This window comes from Lepisosteus platostomus, chromosome 11, assembly GCF_059453375.1.
Source record: "Lepisosteus platostomus isolate fLepPlt1 chromosome 11, fLepPlt1.hap1, whole genome shotgun sequence".
In the NCBI taxonomy this organism is placed as follows: domain Eukaryota; kingdom Metazoa; phylum Chordata; class Actinopteri; order Semionotiformes; family Lepisosteidae; genus Lepisosteus; species Lepisosteus platostomus.
In genome coordinates, this window is record NC_142621.1 from 25,513,995 (window position 1) to 25,535,451 (window position 21,457).

Sequence of the window (21,457 nt, forward strand, 5' to 3'; positions counted from 1 at the left end):
AAGTTTAACGATGGTTGCTAAAAGGTCTGAATTCGAGTCGCTATTAAGCACTCTCTCTAGCAGCGACAGGTCTGACCACGATCTCTTCCATATCTCCGTCAGCGGAGAAGCTAGAATAAATCTCCATTCTCTGAGAGAGCTAGCGAAGGACATAGAGAGATTTGACCCCGCAGTGTCAGAGAATAATATCAAGAGTTATATTCAAGACCTCAGGTATACCCTGCAGTACCTGCCAAACGCCACAGAACAGGAGAAAGTGTTTCTGGTCAGGAAAACTACCAGCAGAGCTGTACATGAGTGGATGGCTAGGCAGATGAAAGAAGTCTGTAATGACTTTGAGCAGCTATGTCAAGCACTTATCGAAGAATACAGTGCGTTTATTGACCCGACTGCCGCGATAGCCGCCGCTCTTAACATTAAGCACGAGAGAGCAGAGTCCCCTCGCGAATATTACGAGAGACTTAGACGAACTTATTTTGCAGGGCGAAATGATGAGGGTTGCGAAGAGAACACACATTTCAAGGGTTTATTCATTGCGAATCTCCACCCGTCAGTCAGAAAGATGATCTTAATGCATACAGATGCACAGACCATGAAAATGACTGATATTAAGAGATTCGTGCAGAAAGCCTGGGAGTATGATGTCCAAAGTCGCTCTGAGCAAAAAGCTGCTAAAGCGACTGTGTTCGCCGTCAGAGCCAGCAGGGTTAATTCCCTCCTGCTCGAAGGAGCACAGGCTCCTGAGCTGGCTAAGCCCCGTTCCAAAGCACTCACACAGGACCGCACCCAGCGTCCTAAGTGCCATGAGAACACCGGGGGAGGGAAAGGGCTAGAAAAAGCTGAACAAAAGGATTCAGTAGCTGCCCGCCTGGCCAGGCTTGAACAAGCTTTATTAAGACAGGGACAACCGCTCCCCAAGGCTGCCGGAAGCGTGAATGAGCTGATACTCTCCACTGGAGGAGGCGGAGACCCGCCCCCTCTCCCTCCCTCAGTCTATCTGATTGAGCGGAAGAGTTCCTGCCTGGATAAGGTCAGCCACTCCCAAGCGAGTGCTGACTCCACCCCTGAAGTCACAGAGCAGGCAGTAAAACGCAGAGGAAAAGCAAGAAGCTTTTACCTCAAGGCTGCCATGGGAGATGTCTTACCCAGTGAGGCACTGATTGACACTGAGGTTGAAAGGTGTTTGATGTCACACGGCAAGCTCAAACGGGTAGAAAAAGAAAAGGGCATGCGACTCAGAGAGGAACCTTTGGTGGATCACCAGAAAGGCAAAGTGTGGAAACAGGTCAAGGCTCCTAAGCCTTCTGTACAGAAGGAAAGGGGGGCCAAGAGGCAGACTGTGCTCACACAGTGCCCACCGAACACAGAAGCCCATGCGGAGATTCCTTCTGTTCCCTCTGGACAAGAAATACAAATATTTTCTTGTTCCCCGAATATACAGGGAAGTCGTGTCCCGGCCGAGGTCTCAACAGCCTCCCTGCCACAGGAGCGGTGCTCCAAGCAGCCGCCTGATCCACCAGGTAAAGCACACACCTTTTACATCCCTAAAGAGGAGCAGATCTCCCCACCTGGCGATGAAAAGGAGCTTTCCCTGTGCACCCTGGCACCCAAGAGGGGTCAGGACCACCACCCCACAGTGGTGGAAAGCATCCAGATGGCAGGAGAGCAGGTTGGTGATGTAGCCCCCACCCTTAGCCCTGAGAGGTCCTCTATTAGTGAGGATCTGCTTGAGCAGCTGTCACAGGGCCACCGCCAGGTGCCCCTGGTGCAACATTCACAGGTTAGACAGGAGGTCCAGCTGGACGCTGAGACTACTGCGCTGTGGACACACCTGATCCCAGATGCTGATTCCCTCTGCTTTGACCCAGGGAACCTGCAGTCAGGTAACATTATTTCTCACGACTACCAGGTAGTGAGTGAGACTGACCTGATTGTTCCTGCCTCAACGGCAGGGTTTCCAACACACCCAGTCCCCCAGAAGGGACAGGGAATGAAAGCCGAGCCGGTTTTCTTACAGCCACCAGCTCAGTCTGTCAGTCTGAGTCTGACCAACAGTGGTTCAGCCAGACTGGAGCTGGATGGTCAAGTCACCCGCCTGCCAGTGCAGGACATCGCAAAGAGAGGTGTCAGAATCCCCGCCTGCACTGACATGGGCCTGGTGAGTGATAGTAAGTTCAAAGACAGTGAACTAGCTATCCCAGTGCTGGGGCAGCTCCCTGAACCCCTAGCGAGGGAAGGGGGGAGCGAGCAGGTGTCCTACACCTACCCCCAGCAAACGATTGGAAACATGCCGATAGAGGGATTCCTCAATCAGGAAGTGTGCAGGGTGGACCTGAACAGTGAGAATAGGATAACAATCCCAGATCACTCAGGTGCTCCAGATGACCACTCAGCCGAGGGTCAGGCATGCTCCACCACTGCACCACCCCCTGCAGGGTTCCTAGAGCACAGGCATGAACAAATCGAAAAAGCAAATGTCCTGGAAACGGATGAGCAGCATCAGCCGCTGCGTCAGATCTCCCCAGATTTCCAGGATGTTGGTGCCCAAGATGCCACAGGGCATACTGAGAAAGACACCATGTACACGCTGCGCCAGCTTAGAAAGGCAACAGTCACTCAGAAGGAGATGACTGGGATCAGCCACCCGAAAAGACTTTTGGGAGGACTGATTGCTGCCGCCACTGTTGCACGTTTGCTTTTTCTGGTAGGTTTGTGTGCTACTGGCACTCTCACCCTGACTGCCCCAAGAAGGCAGGTGTCAGAGAGGCCAGAGGGTAGTGACAGACTGTATCGACAGCAGCAAAAGTTGGAAAGCTTAGGGAAAACCCTACAGGCAACTTCCTATGCAACAGGGTTAAACCTTATTCCCCAACCAGTGGACATGATTGTTGGTGTTATACAGTGGGTTTATGCTTGTGTGCAACAGGCCAGAATGTTGACACAAGACCTGTTAAGGGAGTTTAGTGCCACTGTGGCCAGTCTAGCCATGGCACAATTCCCAACCCACTTGATTCCACTCTTCTCAGTAGAGGAGTATGTGACATTAACCCCATCGCTCATAGCTCACCCAGAAGGCAATCCAAGATTGAATTTGGTTCCAAATCTTGAGATGGGTATGGCTACCAAAGCTATCCATTGGCTGTGTCTAAACGATTCACCAATGAAGGGTGTAAAGCTACTAACGAGCAGAGGGAGGTTAATGAACCCCACGAAGAGCAGGTGGGAAGTAAATGGCTGGTCAGCACACCACATTTAACTGACACTATGACTTGTGACAGGCATGATACAGCTACCGCAATGCAGCTACCTAATCAAACAGTTTTCCTGCAAGTTCCCGAGGAGGCCACAGTGTTCTTGAACTTAATACTGTACGGTCTGGAACCAGACAATTTAAGACCAAACTTGAGGTCGTGGATGCCTTCAGGTGCCACACTAAGGAATTGGATAGAAATCCAAGAAACAGTAAGCCCTGAAGAGGTACAGGTAGTTAGTTTGCTTTAATGGAACAAACCTCCAAACCACCCTAGCAGATACCCAACACAGGTGTTGTGGTTTATCGGAGGGCTGGGAACAGGAACCGTTGTTATTTTAACACTACTGCTGGGTAGCTGGATCATGACTGACAGTGTACTCTGAATGATGTACTCTCACATCAAGATGTACTCTGGGTAGCATGAATGAGTCAAAGGTAGCATGTCAAAAGAAAGGAAGTGACTTCTCCCCAAATATCTACCACAGAGGTATCAGATATTGACAGTGAACTTCCTGATGTGTAATTCCTAGACTGAGATAATGTCTCCTACCGTGTTTATACATACTCCAGATGTTATTCATCCTGTTTGTATCCAATGCTGGTTCCGGTATGAATTCTCGAGGAGTAATGTAGACATTTAAGATTAATGTTCTAATGGCAAGGGACATCACTTAACTCTGTTTTGTTTTGAAGGCAACAACGCCTCAGGACCTCGTGACCTTCAAAAAGGGGGGATATGTAGCGGCGAGGCTTAATAATAAGGCAGAATTAAGTGTTTCTGAGCTTTCCCAAATTAGGCCTCATTTCTCTGTTCATCTCTGTGGTGCAGCCACAGAGAAACCATTCATGCAAGGTGATTTAAGGTCCAAGGACAGCTCCCAAAGGGGGATGCACTTAGCTAAGCCTGGCTATCATGATCAATGGTCATCCATTGGTGCCTATCTGTCTAGGGAGTGCGAGTTGGACATCTGGATTGCATTCCTAAGTGTCAGGACTAAGTGACTCATATCTCACCTTGATCAACCAATCAGGGACTGGTAGGGCCGAGTAACCCACGTGGGACTCTGATGCCCATGGAACTTTCAGCCAATCAATGAGCTGAAGTTCCTCCAGGTAAAAACAGGCAACACAGAGAGCCTGAGAGATTCAGATTCAGATTCAGATTCAACAAGATTCTGTGAGAATTCCAGGGCAGGACGGCCCAGGAGAAGAAGGCTCCCAAGGGCAGGACATTCTCGCAGCGCGCCTCCTGACCATCCTGAGACTCAGCCCGGACAACCACGGAACGGCCAGTGTGTCCGAGTGCCAGAACTTTCCTTTGTTCTAAGAGTCTAGAGTGGAGGTTGCCAGAGAGTAACCAGCAGCAGGCCTCGTGAACAGGTCGGAACTGTGGACAGCTGAATCACTATTCAGAACTAGCTCTTCATCATAAACGAACTGGTCCTCTTCCTGACTTGCTGGGACCCACAGTCATCTTTTCTCCTGTGCACAAACTTTGCTAGTTAAAGCCAACACTAACTAGCCGGTCAGTGAGCATCAGCAGCGCACCGTCGCAAGCCGCACAGCACAGCCTGGCACCGAGCCAGAGAGCGCGGATTGGACAGCAACAGCCTGCAACTGTTTCTTTGTGCCCGCAGGAGATCTGAATCCCCAGAGATTGGATGAGTATTCAACTTCAATGCATTACAGCTCGAGAATTCAATTGTTATCCCAACCAGTTGATATAAATTTAATTCCTAAGAGTTATGTACTTGTTTCGAGTATCTAATGTAGAAGTTATAACCAAGTTCATTTATGAAACGGTCTTAATGAATGATATACTGAACGTATGTCCTCTTGATATATGTAACACTTCGTAACTGATTGAATATATATATCTTTTGTATTCTGATAACCCTCTCGATAAGATCTGTTAGTTTAAGGCATATTCTATGTATTAATAAATGTATCCTCGTGTATTAGTACCTGTGTGAGTGCGTTGTTTGAGTTATGTCGCATGGTTGGATTCTAAAGCCACCAAAAGAATCAACTTTGTGATTTACTGCTACAATTAAAAATTGTCTCAGTAAATGCCCAAACCCTACAGAACTGGTGCCTTCAGAGAGCCACTATGATTACATATTTGGCGTCCCTGAAACGGCTATGAATCACTACACGAGCTTATTCGCAGAAAAGGTTAAAACGATCAATTTTCACAAAGTATATAAAACTACAATAATATGGTCAGAAGCAGCACATAAAACCGTTTCTGAAATAACCACATGTAAGACTTTGATGCTTAAAATGTTTAGGGAGAAATGGAATACTGGTGTGTATTTGTTCTTTAAACTACCAAGACCAGCCATATACAGTATAGTTTACATACAGTGATCTGTTTATGTTCCTAAATTAGTATCTTTTATGAGCACGTGAAAGGCATAGTGAATCGGTGATTCTCAAGACTTTGTATGATTGAAAACGAATGTGTGATCGGATCAACGAAATGCTGTGGTGTTACTTTTTGTCAATGAAAAAATAAAGTCTTTTCGTTTACAAAGACGATTACAAAGAATGTGGACCAGGGTAATACTTTGAGTTTAAAGCTTGTCCGAAGTCATTCATTATTACTATTAGTAATATCTTGGTAAAGACTTTGATTAATAAAATATTTCTGCATAATTAAAATATTTATTATAAAGGTGGTAGACTGCATACTCTTGTCCAACTGACCAATCTTGCTTTCATAAAATATACCAACTTTTTAATGTCTAATGATTAACATGCTGTAATACACAGTTTATATTTGAAAGTCTAAAGAGTATACAACTTAAATTCTTAACTGAGTAAAGATTGTCCTTCAGCAGTGAGCAGGATTCGAAACCATTTTTTTTCTGGTGACAACTCAAATGCTGTACATGAAAGTTTTATTAGCTCCACCTGCCAGTTTTACAAGGTGATTCTGGATACTATTAACATATTATAATTTGCATACAGTAAAGGGCGGTATGACGCGAAATGACGTGTTATGACGGTATTTGATGCGATATGCCTACCGCGTTGTACCGCAGCGTACCCCGCTCATTTTGAATGGCTGCATCTGTAGTTATATAAATCACCTTTTGTCATGTGCCATAGTCCATTAGGATTGTATTGCCTTTTGAGCACTATTTAATTTTGTTTTACAAAAAGGAACAATAAAAACAAAAAAAAGTTCTGGAGCTCAGTTTTAAAAAAGCAAAAAGTTCTATTCTATGAGAACCAATGTAGACAAAAAATATACAAATTAGTCACATTGTGCAATGAAGTTCAGATTGCACTTAGTGATATACTGTATACTGCACATCAAAAGACAAATATGATAAATTGCATGTTTTAGAAAAAGTGTATAGAATTTGGATATTGAATAAATCTTTTGTATTATCGACTTCAGTGATCATGAGTAACCGTGAACACAGTTGAATCATGGTGACTGCTGCATAACCATTAAGTTGTCTCTATCTGAAAAAAACATATATAAAAGAACCACTGTGTCTAGCTTATGAAATTTATTGACAAGCTGGGCATAATGGCGAAGTACAGAGGCACCTTTGTGTCAGCAGTATATTGGGAGATGGATTAAGTAAGTGCATTTTAAACTGTAAGTAAACAAAAGGTATCTAACCTGGCAAGATCTTACAGTGAAATGAAGTCCATACAGTGATAGGCTACCATCATGCAGACTACGAGTCACACATCTTGCCAAGAGTTGCTCATCACTATCAACTGTGCTGGTCTGGAGAGGAGTGTCTAGTCACTACAGAACTCCACTTGTAGGAACTGATGCCAGCTTGACTACATGGACATGATACAGCATTGAAGTCCTGGCATCACACTTGCTTCCCCTCCAGTGACCTCAATCTGATGCGATCTGTTGTCCTGCTGGAATGTCATGTCCTCGTGCTGCTCAGGGAGCGTCTGTTTTCTCAAGTGCTGGGAATTGGACTGTTATTCTGTGGATGCCTTTCTCCCCAGACCCATGGAGCCCCATGGAACATCTGTGGGATGACTTTAGCATCCAGGGCAACAGAGATCAATGAACGGGCACATGCTTTTCCAGGTATTATGTGAGGAATGGGACAAAATCCCACAACAACCCACCAGGAGCTGGAGCAAAGCATTGTCTTCAGCTCATTTTGCTTTCAACAGCACCAACACTCCTGTATCCCGAGGCTTAACAGTAGACACCCTGTTGATCAACCCAATTGGTTACAAATATTAAACAGCATAATTTGTAAATCCATAAATTGTCATTTTACTTAATACAGAATTTTTGCAATAACTTTAACATGAAAGTGTACATTCCAAAAAAATATATACAGTCGTTATCTACAACAAAAGCCATGAACATGACAAATGAATATTACAAAGACAACAACCCAGTGGTGTCAGATTCATTACTGTAGTGGGCTAGATTTGATTGATGTGCTTCAAGCAGGTCACACATACAATACATTAATGAAGTACTAGGTACCATTACATTATATTTGTCATGTTTTGTGGTTTTAGTGTTTATACAATGACATACCCACCTTTTAAATCCTATTAGACGTCAGTGTTTGTTACATGCTAATTTAGAAAAAGTTACTCATTCTTCAGGTATGAGTAACTGAAGTTTTTTTAGCTTTATTCACTGTAATTATTTTAAATGTTAAAGTCATGATAAAGTTTGGTAATTCAGGAGCCTCATTCACAGTGCTTTAGTGTTGAAGTCAACGGTTTCTGTGACATGAAGACATATACAGAGGTTTGTCGTTTCCAGCATTTTTCCTGGAGATGACATGTGGTGAAGATAGATAGATATGACTTTATTGAACCCAAAGGCAAATTGATGTGTTACAGCAGTCCAGCCCAAGACAAGCAAAAACAGACATCAGAATAGTTATAAAACAAAAGACAACAAAATCAATAAATAAAAAATAAATACATAGGTGTGTGCAAAATGTGATGATCATAGTCACTGTAAAAACAATAAAATATGTGCAAAATGTGCATAGGTTTATACAGACTGATTGTCCAAAAAGTACAATGGAGCAAACATGCTGTCCATAGACGAGCAAATGAAGGGCTAACAGTCCTAGCCTAGGGCAGCGTTATACACCCTGACAGCCGCCGACCTGCGGAAACATTCCCTTGAACACCGTAGCTGGAGCAGTCTGTTGCTAAAAGTACTCCGCTTTTAATAACAGTCCCATGAAGCTGATGAGAGGCGTCGTTCATGATGGCTGTGAGCTTGGTCAGCATTCTCCTCTCAGCCACCACCTCCATGGGGTCAAGGCTCATCCCCAACACAGAGCCAGCCTTCTTGATAAGTTGATAAGATCAAGTCAGTTGTGCCTCTTGATGTTATAACTCTACACTGAAGCTCAACCAGGCATATTGTGAGTAAAGGTGTAGTGCTAGGGTGCACAACTACTAGCTGGAGATCCACAGTCCACCTGTTCTTTTTCAGTAGGTCTCTTTAAATCACCACCGAAACACCTGGGCACAGGGGTTAATCTGGTTTGTTTAGGCAAATAATTATGGCAATTTGCTAGTTAGGAAATGAAAGCCTTTAGACATTTCAAACCTTCAAGGCTGGAATTGTGCTCCCCTGGCACAGAAACTTAAGTGTTATAAGGAGAAAATGAAAACAAGCATTTTGAAAAACAAAAAAGGGTCCCTCTTATTTGGATTAATAGTTTCAAATACAAATGTTTTACCTTTGTAGTTTTTAGCCTGATTGAAAACTAGATATTTAGGAAAACATGAGACGTGTTACTGGAGTGCTGGGAATACTCTTTCTCTGGAACAGGCTGCCCTGCCAGATTAATGAGGCTGCTAAGCAAATAAATGCTCTGGGTGGGCCAAATGATTTCCTCATATTCGTGACTTTCCTTACATTGTCCAGAACCTGATGAAAACCATTAACATTTCCTAGGTGCCCAATTCAAAATCTTATTAGCCTGGAGTAAAGCATTCTGCATTTAAAAGAGAGAATAGAAGAAAACGTTTTAGCCCAAGAGTCAATACATGTATTACAATGTATTTTTTTAATCAAAGGGTTGCTATAAGAAGAGATCTGTCACAATAGTAAGGTTCATAAATAACAGTAGGTTTTACATAGTCCTGAATATAGGGATCTATCCTCTTTCTCTATCACAAGTGTGTGTGCAGCCTGGGCATTTTTGTTCCTTTCCATTCCCTAGTCCTTGTTGATGCAGATCCTTAATTCTTTAAGCAGTGAGTTAAAGAGTTAATCAATGGTCAGCTAAGTAAATCAAACAGGATGCAGTTGTTCATCCTTGCTATAGGAAGGAGGGGCACAATAGCTGCAAACCACAGTGATGCTGATAAGTCTTTAACACCTAGTCTTATTGTTAATGAGACCAAAATACCTGTAAATGTAACAAGAACCCACAAAAGAATGCATTAAACAGAAAGGTCTCCAGTTAAAAATGATTTTGCATCAGGTGGTTTCACCCTCAAATGACAGCTTGGAATCACTGGGCTTTGGAGGATCCCTTGGTGGTCTGTGATTAAAACAAAACACAACCACCCAAAACAACAGTCACAAGTGTGCTCTTTACATACCAAACTGCCCCCTGCATGGGCTGATGGGATTTCATGCCTCATCAGCCCTCCTGTCAGAGAGAGATCCTTTGTGGTGAAGCTCCCTCCCACCCTCTGGGAACCCCTGACCACCTGCAAACACAGCCCACTTCCCTGACACCAGGCTGCCTCCTGACTCCCTTTGCCACTGAACGCAATTAACACTCTCCTAATCTCCTGCCTGCTGTATGATTGTGCCTGTCGAACACAATTAGCATCTACAGGTCTTTGTCCTGACCAGAGCTATAAGGCTGGGGGCTTGCTGACAGAGTGTTGTGCTGTCAGGTCGCAGGGACGGTACACATTTCCTCCCCAGCAGATCAGAACCTGGCCGTTTTTCTTCTTGACCTGTTAACAGATTGACGTTATCTGTAGAGGCCCAAACAGAGGAAAAGGTGTAAATGCATTGTGCAGGTTCAGTAATTCACCTGTTAAATCTCAACGAAGTTCACCTTGGCGGATTTATTGTGGTTTTTGCACTTGCACTTTGGTTTTAAATCGTTTTGCTTCTGTTTCCTGTGGTTCTGACAAGGTTTCACAGTGCTTTATTATATTGGTCCATGGTATTACTACAGAGCACATTCCTTAAAAAAGTATACTGTAGCATGGTATTCCCATAGTTCTGTGTAGGAAAGCACCATTCCGCATATTAAAACTACTCCAAAACTATAGTGAAGCCATTATTCTATTACAGCCTCTCTCATTTAATGCTAACCCTCCGCATTATGTCTGAACAATATTTCTTAAAATCAAAGTTTTAGTGAGAACTAATTAACCTTGTTTAATGGCTGCTTTTCTCAGCACTAGGCTCACACAGAAGTCAGGAATATTCCTGACAGGAATACACTATTAGGCATAAAATGTATATTGATGGAGTTGTGTTGACGTTGACAGAGCTATGAAAATGAGTGTCCACATGTTGCATCACATATTGTTTAATCCACTATGCAGTATAGATATAAAAACATGAATGGAAACAGATACCATTGTGAAATAACTTATGTTTATGTAACATTGTTTATTATACTTTATAAATTAGAGAATAACATTGCTGGAGGTGGAAGGGAACGATGATAATGTGAATGACGGTGACTGTGTGTCTATCTTTCTCTGGCATATAGATGACAGTTGCTAGGGGAAAATTGTATTTGTTTAAAAGTTAGCTGTGTTAAGCCTAGGACACAACCTGTTATTTTCTGTACCGTCGTGCTGGCACAGAGTAAAAAAAAATGGATGCAGTCTCTTTCTCTGTCTGAGGATGCATACTCGAAGTTATTTATCAAGAAGTCCCAATAACGATGTCTCTGAAGTGCTGACTTGTAGAGTAGAAGCAGGGTAGTTCTGATTTTGATCCAGAGGAAGATGAGGGAACATCAGTAAGCCGTGAAGTTAAAACCTTTTCTGGATTCTCCCTTTGCTTGAGGGCTAACCCCCACATTTGTAAATGGTAATATATGAATCTGTGGTGCCCAAAATGTGGGTCGATCCTTGGTTTAAAGTCTCATCCAAAATACGGCTTCTTCTGCAGCGTTGTACCTTGTAAATCTGTGAAGAAAAGGGTTTGAAATTTCTGAACCAGAAGAGTGCATCACACAGTGCATCACACCATCAGCAGTGGTGGATCGATCCCAGTATTGTCTAGTTGGATCCTTGCTTGCTTTAAGAGATCTGAGGATATCTGGCTCTATAACAGAATAAGCTGATGACTACTGTAGTTGTGTGTGATGTCTCCAGGTACACGCATGGTAGAAACATGCCACTGAAACCCCCTCTGTGTGCGATTCTGAAGGTTTTGAGGAAGTGCTTTGAGTCTCTTTCTTTCAGTTGTGTTGAGCAACTGCCTTGTTGTCATGCATGCTTGGGCTTGCTTTCATTTAGAGCTTTGCTTTGAAATCATTTATCCGGTAAATAATTCACCATTATTATAACAGCTTCTCAGCTGAGACTGGCGATACAGTAACAGCTGACAATTATACAGTTACAGGAAAGGAGCAGAGGCTCAGAAAATAAAGAATGACGCTTTGCTTCTCGTTTTCCATTCCAGCCGCCAGAGTGGGTGCTTTTGTGAACAGTGGGCCACAGACACAATAGACTGAATTTCACTGCCATTGTGCTTGTGTTTTGTTTCTTTGGTGTTATTGAGGTGTAAAGTTGTAAATGGGTATTTTTGGAATGCCACATGAGGGATATGGAAATAGGGTCTGAAAACAAAGATCTAATTTCAGATCGCTGACTGCTATAGCAATGGATTTGTTTTGATTTTTGCCCCAGAAAAGTAGAGGGGAATTTTCCCCTAGAAAGATACAGTTCCAGGCTCAACTTTATAAGATCACAGTGTCCTTACCACCACATCATGTCGTCCATTTTTGTCTTTTAACAGTTTTTCAGTTATGCCTTTGTGCTATGTTCAGTGAACTGAATTTGAGATAATGATGTCAATATAAATATACTCAACATAATTAATGCATAATGTTATTTTAATTTGTTAATTTAAAAAAAGGTGTATTGAAACACCTCTTATTCATATTCATTAATGAAACCCTATACTGACTTTAGAAGACCTTGCCACTCATTTCAGGATATTGTTAAGAAATGCATTTATTTGCATCCCAGCCTGAAGTGGTGAATGGACATTGATGTAAAGCATTTAGACATAATGCCAAAAACAATTGAAGACTTAAGTACTGTATCTAAGTCCTACTGTCATCTGAACTGTGCCATGCTTCTAAGCTTGCAAAACATTTCATGGGTATGGTAGTTCAGGCTTTGACTCTGTCTGCATTACCTTTGGAATACATCATTCCTGTGAATTTCAATTTCTATGCTGCCCAAGAATGCATTGATCTAATTTGGTGCATTATATTATGCATTATATGCACCAAATAATGATACATGTTCTTCCAACAGTCCTGTTTGTTGTGGTAATTTACAGGCAATGATTGGCAATCCACCCTGAAGCTTTTTCTATGTATTATTTCGCTTATATATTAGATATAAGCAGTTAGTCCGTTACAGTCAGTGCTAATTAGTGCTTATTTTCACAGATAGAAGCATAAACATCTTAAGTTGTAAACTAGGGCTCAGATTAAGTGAAAGCATTATGTTTGAGACTTGGTGGTCCTAAATTTGTTGTAATCTGCACTCAGTGGTGCACAAAATCACTAGACGTAGTTTTAACTAACATTTAAAATTGACATCCCTTAATGTGACCTTTACCGTTGCTGGCGCAACTCGCGTTTTATTTCCACTTCTACCAGCAGGTGGCAGTAGCCATAACAGACAGGAGTGAGATCTGCAGATACCAACTGCAAGGATTCATTGTACCAAGGCAACAGGTATTTCTTTTTTCTGTGTTGTTGTTGTTGTGTGTTCCTTGTGGATACCTATATTTTTGCTCCTTTATCTACATTTATAGTGATGCTATCCTTTTTGTAATTGTGAGTAGCTATCGGAGTAATTCTGCATTTTTGACGAGCTGACTTTTTTGTCCGTAGTTGCATTGTTTACACGTTTAGGAGTCCCAAAAAAGGAATTATTAGTCTTTGGGCATAATGTAAACGTTCTTTCCTGTGTGCTGACCTCAAACTGCGCCTCTTCAGAAGTTTTATCTGTACAGCTGATGATTTCCTGCGGTCTCTGTACCGTCCATCTCTATTTTTGGAATACGTGTGTGTGGTATTAGTTGAAATGTACAGCTCCAGCATTCAGGTCTAAGCACTAGTGTTAAAAGTCCTTAGAAATAGGGTTTCATTCTTCCTTTTCTTTTCTCCTTTCTTCAGCCTGGACAACGGCTTCCACGTTTTCTCGCAGAGCTGCACACTATGGAACATCCTGTGGTCTACATCGTCGTTGGGAAACACAATTCCGGGATGTTTTAGGACGTTTATGCACTGGTCACACCTGCACTTTACATGAAATCTGTGTTTTTATTTATGTTTTGCATGTATTGCTGCTCGATTTCGTTACGTTTTCTGTGACAATGGAATCTATTTGCACACTTCTGTGTTAATTGTTCTTTCACAAATGACGGACTGATGACTTTGCAAGCTTTTCATTTTGCTTGCCTTTTGGAAGTTTCTATCTGTGATACATCGAGAAAGACCTTTATTTTTTAACATAAACCAGGAATCTTGTATGCCTACTAAATTCTGTCTCTAATAATTTCTTCCAACGACAGATTCGTTTACAGTGGTTTTCAGGTTTACTGTGTGCAGATAGGTAATGCTCTCCGCCTTCTTTCAGCGTTTATTAAACTTGTCATGTTCATGTACTGTAACATTGTGTTTTACTCACAAGGCCTTTAATTCATTGTCATACCTTTGTTTTATTTTTCTTCAGACAATATGAGTTTATGCAGGATACAGGAGCATTACCCTTCGTGATGTGAATAATGTTGGTGTGCGTGGAACCTGTTAACCATGCCTGTTGCAATTCTAAATCCTCTAAAGCTCAGAAAAATTAAGACTGCCCAAAAAGATATGCTCCTTTTCATTTGTTTTGTATGTTATGACAGTTTATTAATGCCACTAACCTGCAGGTTTGCAGGAATCCTTTATTTTGTATTTAGTTTCAGTATAATTTAGTTTCAGGCTTTATCCTTTGTGGTGTGTTTAATTTTCTCCTCTGGCTCCTCTTCTTCTTGCCATATTTTACCTATGTAATTTTGCTGACCTTGCCTCTGCTAATTAAATGGCAACCATCTTCAGCATTCTCTCATACAACTGTTGGTCAGGCTTGTATTTTAGAGGTGCTGACATTCAAATTCAAAGTAACAGGGAAATGTTAATTCCATCAAGAAAGGTAAAGAAAAGAAACACAAGGTTTCAGCTGTGGAGCCTTCTTAAGATGTGAGGGAGAGAGGGAAAGTAGCAGATAAATGAGGCGCAGGAGAAAACAAGACAGAGTAGGCACAAAGGGGTAGACAGCTGAGGGAAAATGAGCACAAAGCAGGTGAAAAACAGTGTCCAAACTCAGGTATAACAAGAGGAGATGTGTGGAAAGCCAAAATCTGCAAATGAATAATTTTGGTTTTGGGTATCTTTCTGCAATAGAAGTTCTAAAACATAAAACTGAAAGATTGTGTCTTTGATACTCACAGCTCTGACATGTTCCTTAAATGTATTAAAATTCAGACTCTTATTGAAATAACCTATGGATTACAGTATTGCCAAAGCATTAATATTTAACTAAACATCGACAAATCTAGTACAATAAATCTACTAAACTAAACTATTTGGAGGTTTATTCCCCAGTAGGATTGATAGCTGTTCTGATTTTGGGGAAGTACTGTATGTTTCTCTACCAGTGTAGCAGCACGTTTCTCTCCATCTCTGCTTCTCTCTGCCAGCAGTGGGAGCACTAAACATCTTCTTGCACTACGGCTACAATTAACCATTTTATTGCATCTCAATACACAATACAAGAAAAGTCAACCATGCAGGACTCAGACAGGGTGCATGGCTCCATTTAGCATGTTGTGGAAGGAATATTACTGAATGAAAATCCATTGTTTTGGCTCATAATTCATTCATAATATAGACAAAAGCAGGCTATTTCTGGTTAACCTTACCAGATTTTACAGTACAATAAGGGTTTTTCCTTAACTTTTGCATCATACTTTGTAAATGCATAATTATCTCATCTGATTGGTACTGTACACATGTGTACAAATTATTTATTTTATTAGCCTATTTAAAGTTAAAAAAAAAGTTATGAAACTATTTTTTACAGAGAATGATGACAATGTTATGTATTTTTATTTAATCTTTTATATCAAGCCACAAAAATGTCATTTGTTTTAAGGCAATAAATGCCTTAGAAAGACAGTTATATGTTTTTAAATGTTTTTTTTTCCTGTTAACTGATTACAAATTCTTTGCACAGTATGTAAAATAAACTTTCAGATGATACTTCAAAGTTGTTCTTTTCTATTTCTCTGTGCATATCCTGCTTCTATATGTGATTATATCTAATTTCTTTGTAGCCTGAGGGATGTTACATTTACCAAAAGGATTTTTGACACTTAATAAAAATGGAAACATATTATATACACCATATTGATCTACATTTTTGAAAACCTACACCTATATTGAGCAGTAGTGCTTCATAAAATATTGAGTTCCAACATTTAAACATTGGACTCCTTTAAGCGATACACGTAAAAATGAAATATTCCAAAAAGCTGAAAGGTTTAACTACTAAAATAGAATTGTCCAATATGCACATCATAGTATTAATATTCAAATATTTTTTCCACGCTGAAAACATCCAGCATCTACACTCATTTTTTGTATCAAGACTGATTTTGCTGGACATTGCAGTTAAATACAAGCAAAGTTAATATTGTGTGAAATCTAAGGTATAGTAACATAATGTTACTTTTTACTCCACTGTGTAATTTGAGCTTTAGAATTCTGAATCCTGCAGTTTTTAGATATTCTAAGTATTGCAGTATGGTTTTAGCTTCATGTGAATTTAATAGTACTGTACTATTTATTAATACAGCTTCTAACTACTAATTAATACAGCTTCTAAACAGCTTAAACAGCTTCCTTATTGGGTATTAATAGTTGAAAGCAAATTTACAAATATGACACAAAAAAATAGAATTCAGCAGAACTCAGCTAACCTGTGATTAAGACCTTGGGTTCTTCCAGGACAAGGGAAGACAACCACTCTATTTAGTCAGCTATTGCTGTGCTTTTATATTTGCTGAATATCAGTAGAAGGAAAGAACCCTTGTACTATTTGGATTATGTTCTGGGAAAAGCAGCAGTTTGAGACTCTAGGAAAACCAATCCAACGCTGTGAAAAGCCACAACCTTTTTAATCATACACAGTACCAGTGTAATTAAAAGCAGCACCAAATTGCCTCTTTCAAACTGCTTAATCCATCTAATTAAAATCTGCTTTGAATTTCTCTTGGTTTTAGTCTGCCATGTCTTATATTTTGTATACCTGTAATTACTGTTTTCATTATAGTAGGGTATTAACACTCTCCATAAAGAGGCAGCAGGTTGCAGTTGTTGATGTGGACTAAAGGAGTGCCGGTCAGATTGAGAGAACCTTCCTCGCTCACAGACATCACTCTTCATCTGTTCATCAAGGCAGTGTTCTTGCACAGACCTGAAGCTATGCGGGGTGGTGCCACTACTCCACTGAGCCCATCACAGTATCCATTCTGGTAGTGATGAGCCCAACTAAGGTTGTGGGAGTCCTGTAGCTACTATATATTCGGCCCAATTACAGAAATATGAACACTTTTAAAAGGTTGAGGTGCACAACTCTAGTCATCAGGAACCACAATGCAACAGATTTTCCAGGCATTCTTAAATCAACAGCTGGAGACCTTGCTGGAGCAGTTATTATCCAAATGTTGAATCCTGCATCATATTTTGAGATGTCTAAAGTCAGAGCATGTTTTGAAGTTAAGAAGGGAAGGGAGTTACACAGTACTAAGATGAAATAATACATCTTGCATACATTAAAATAATCCACTTTATTGAACTTTACCTCTTTTATATTTACAACACTTAGAACTGTGTCCATGACAGTATCTTCTTGAAGGTTAAAAGAAAAACAAGGCAGTGAAGCAGTGTAATAACCACAGTACGTAACGGAAAGGAAAATAAAAACATTTGAGCTTACGATATTTTACACGCTAGTAATATCTTTCAAGGAATCATTCAAATATATTGAGCACACAAAAATATTTCAGAGAATTTCACATCTGATGTTCTATTATTTGGTACATTAGCATGTTCTTGCGAATATCCTTACTGAAAAAGGCCACTTAGAAAAATGCACGTCTTTCAAGTTGAGGCCACAAAACTCATTTCATATTCTGAGGCCCTCTAATAAATATAACAGTTCAAAAAAGGCATATTCACACCAGGTCATTATCTTGTCACTACTATGCCCTAGTTTGAACAGCATATTTTTTGGTCCTGTGCACTTTGTCTTGAGCTTCACAGTTGCATGATGCTGCACAACGCCTAGCTCTATGTTCAGATAAAGGTTCTTGAGACACAAACTACATGAGCCCCCAGCAATCCCCACCCTCTTGGTGGGCAGAAGCTTACTTGCAACTGAAACTGTGAAAATGGGAAGGTAGTCAGAAACTGAGACAGCACTGCATGCTGCAACTGCTTGATATGAACAGAAAAATGAAGATATGTAGAACAAGCGAAGTTCCAAGTCCTTTTCTCTTTTCAATGATAACAAAGCCGCAAAAGAATGAACTGTTCTTGACCCACTGCATGTTGCTTTTGCACCCAAGAGCATCTATTAAGGCCTTGTCATGTACAAGCTTAAGAGGCCACACCACTTTTTTCTGTACATCATTCTGACTTTTAATAAAGTCTGTCTTGGGTCAAAAGAGAAAAAGAGGTAAAGCTCTTAATGGGCTGAGTGTTCTCTAGTGAACCGATTGCACTTCAACCCATATTATCACACCGCTTCAAAGCAGGATGACTGACAAACACACTGTGTTCAGTAACATTCCAGTTCTACAAGGCACAAGTCCCTGGGTAAGCCATGCCGATGTAGAATTTATGACAAAAATGTATAAAAAATCCTCTCTAACTATATTGAATTCAATAAATAGAGCTATTGCAATAGTGCCTTTGGACAATTTTTAAATATATTACAAAATGGTACTCTTAACACTCGTGTTGAATTTCCATTACCTGGCATCTCCATAAATAAATAAAAAATGGCAGAATGATGTATCTAGAAACCGCCTGAGAAGCAACAGCGGTCATACGTTGCTGTCTTGTAAGAGTGGCTCCTTGGCCTCCCCAGGTGCCTGGGGGCTGTGGGGGTGGCTGTGGGCTGACAGATGCTTCTTCCAGGTGCTGCTCCGCGGGGCCATGTTAGTGTGCTCAGGGATGAACAGCGCCACCAGCAGGGCGAGCAGCACAGCACATGCCCCAAACAGGAACGGAGGACCAGGGATTATTGAACTCTGCGTGGACAGAAATAAATCACAAAGGGACGGTAATTAAAAAGTGCAGAATGAAGCCCGCCAAACCCAGGATTTTTAGGGGTATTATATATCTTAATCTTGAGACATTCAATGTGCTATGTGAAATGAAATATCCCCTGAAGACGTCTCAGCAGCTGAAATGTTGGATTTACCCCTGTTTTTCAGGCTGGGATTAACCAATACATGTCTCCTTGCAGCTAACACATACCAACGCAGCTACTCACTTGACCACAGTTTAGGTAAGACTGCACAGGGGGACCATGAGAGTGTGACCTGTACCCATACACTCCACAGACATCACATTTATAACTCCTGATACCAGCTATTAGTTGGCCAACATCAACTGCAAAAAAATGTTAGTGCCTCACTAAAAGTATCTGAAGATCAACAGCAAAATCTGCATCCAAGTGTGTTAACCTAACCATTCTTACAATGTACTGCAAGTCATGAAAGACTCCTCTGGGATACTGGCATGACAGGTAACATGTCCTGCGAAGAATGATATTCCCTTTTATAAGATAGAGACAAGTTCTATGGTTACATAGAAACTGAACATCAAAATCCTACCTGTCTGGTTTCATATTTGTTTCACCATATACCATTTTGACTACATTTCACATTCCAGAGCATAATTCTGAGAGACTGACACCCAAACCTAAAGATGACGAGTTTCAATGACAATTCCATGAAGCTGGACACTGTACGTTACCTGATGATTGTGTTGAGAGTGATGTGATGATTCAGACTCAGCTCCTAGGCCACTGTTACTCACTGGGAGTTCATTAAGCTCCACATGGAATATGTAGAAAATTAACCCGTACAGCGCCGGTCCCAGGCCATTACACAGCCCTCGAATCCCAGTGATCATCCCCTGAACCACACCTATAAGAGAACGAGACCGTCAGCCTTCCACACACCATTCACAAGAAGACTTAGGTAAGCAGAAATCTAGCAGGATCACATGAAGATACGTACATGACAAACATGTAGGGTACATTTTAGTTTATTTTAAAAAGTCTTAACCCCCAATGCTGGCATTTAGCACAGGACAAGACATGGAACAGCCCCCTGACTAAAACTGCACCTAACCTCACTGACTGACTGCAAACATGTTGTGCTTCTCTTCACTGTCTCGCCAGTTCTAATGAGCAGGGAGAGCTAAGAACGCACAAGCACAGCACAAACATTAGATTAGCTAGTGCAACGATCAAGACAAGATCTTCTGCTCCAGCTCTCAAGGCCAAAAAGATTTCTGGGTTTTAGATACCTAAAACTCCTAGTTACTGTATTAACAACTAATTACTAGCTTAAGCTAATTTAATTAGTTTCACAGGCCAATCTTTTGACAATCAAGAAACATACTGGATGCCCTCTAATCTAGCTATTACACTTAAGACTACTGAGCTCTCTCTTAGTGGATGGAGCATTGGATATTTATGAGCTTTTCAAACAGAACTGTCAAACCAAATGGGTGAAAGAATAGATCTGTCTGACTTCACGACAAAGCTTTGTGGCATAACAGAGAAGTTGCAAGATTACAAGTACAAGAAATACATAGTGCTTTCATTTTCAGATGGATGACAGAAACCAACAGCTGAGTTTCTGTACAAAGCGACTTTTTTCTTGCCCTGGGTACCTTGCTGGTCTGCTTCAGCTGTCCTGGATACAAGAGCACTGACTGCTGGGAAGGTATAGCTGCATAGCTGCAACTGCACCAGCAGCCCACATCATCCTGAGGAGAAACCAAGAAGGAAAACTAGTATCAAACTAGAAATATGCATAAAACAGCGACTGTATTTCAGGTTTATAAGATTAAATGTTTGGTTTAATAGTGACAGTACCTGCTTAATAATTTTAAATAACTCAGAATAGGACTGATATTAAAGGTTCACAAATTATGTTTGATGATCTGTGACCTACAGTGTCTGTTAGGAAAAGCTCCTGGGTTTTCTACTCCTACAGAATACAAGGCACATACCAGGGTTCTGATCCAAAGCCGTACCAAGCAAGTTGCAGAATCTGGAAGCCCAGGCCAAGTAAAATAGTGTTCTTGTTCCCAATGGACCGCATCAGTAAACTCAAGACTACAGTCTGTGAAGAGAAAGAGGCAAGAAATCAATACTTTTTTACCTTGTTGAGCCACATGTTTGCAGAGAAAACCTCATGTTTTACCTGTGTTTCAGTGTTACTGCTCTGTGAGGAATGCTAAACTGATGCCATGATTTCATTAAAGGGAACCTCTTATTGCATCCACCCCTGAGAGGGGGGAGAAATACACATTCACTTGTTCTCAGTTTCAGTTTGACGTTTTGGTAGCTACTGTAGTGCACTTCCTGTTTTTGGTTGGGTAGAAAGTGTGCCTGGGACAGATTCTAACATGGAACCTGTGACACTGTTCCATTTCAGATCTCTATTCAGGTTTGCTGGTTAACTATTTAGGAGACGACTTCTTTGCCAAAAGCTGGGGGAAGCTTCATCAGCCTCTGCCGTCAAATTGCTCTGTGGCGCACAAGGTGTACAACGTGAAGACTATGCAGCTGCCAGAGGCCAGGCCTTTCAGCATCATGGTGGAGCACTCCAAGTGGTGTGTGACGAAGGGTGGGGGTCAGCAC

General features: G+C 41.2%; 1 protein-coding gene and 1 long non-coding RNA gene across 2 annotated transcripts in view; one reads left to right on the forward strand and one right to left on the reverse strand.

The window, feature by feature from the left end:
* Positions 1 to 21,457, reverse strand: part of LOC148652233 (acyl-CoA-binding domain-containing protein 6-like) — a 259,679-nt gene that overhangs the window by 62,122 nt on the left and 176,100 nt on the right. The window lies entirely within an intron of this gene.
* Positions 12,643 to 15,768, forward strand: LOC148652236 (uncharacterized). Its single transcript, XR_015925262.1, has 2 exons — positions 12,643 to 13,194; positions 13,639 to 15,768. It is a non-coding gene; the product is annotated as an uncharacterized LOC148652236 (long non-coding RNA).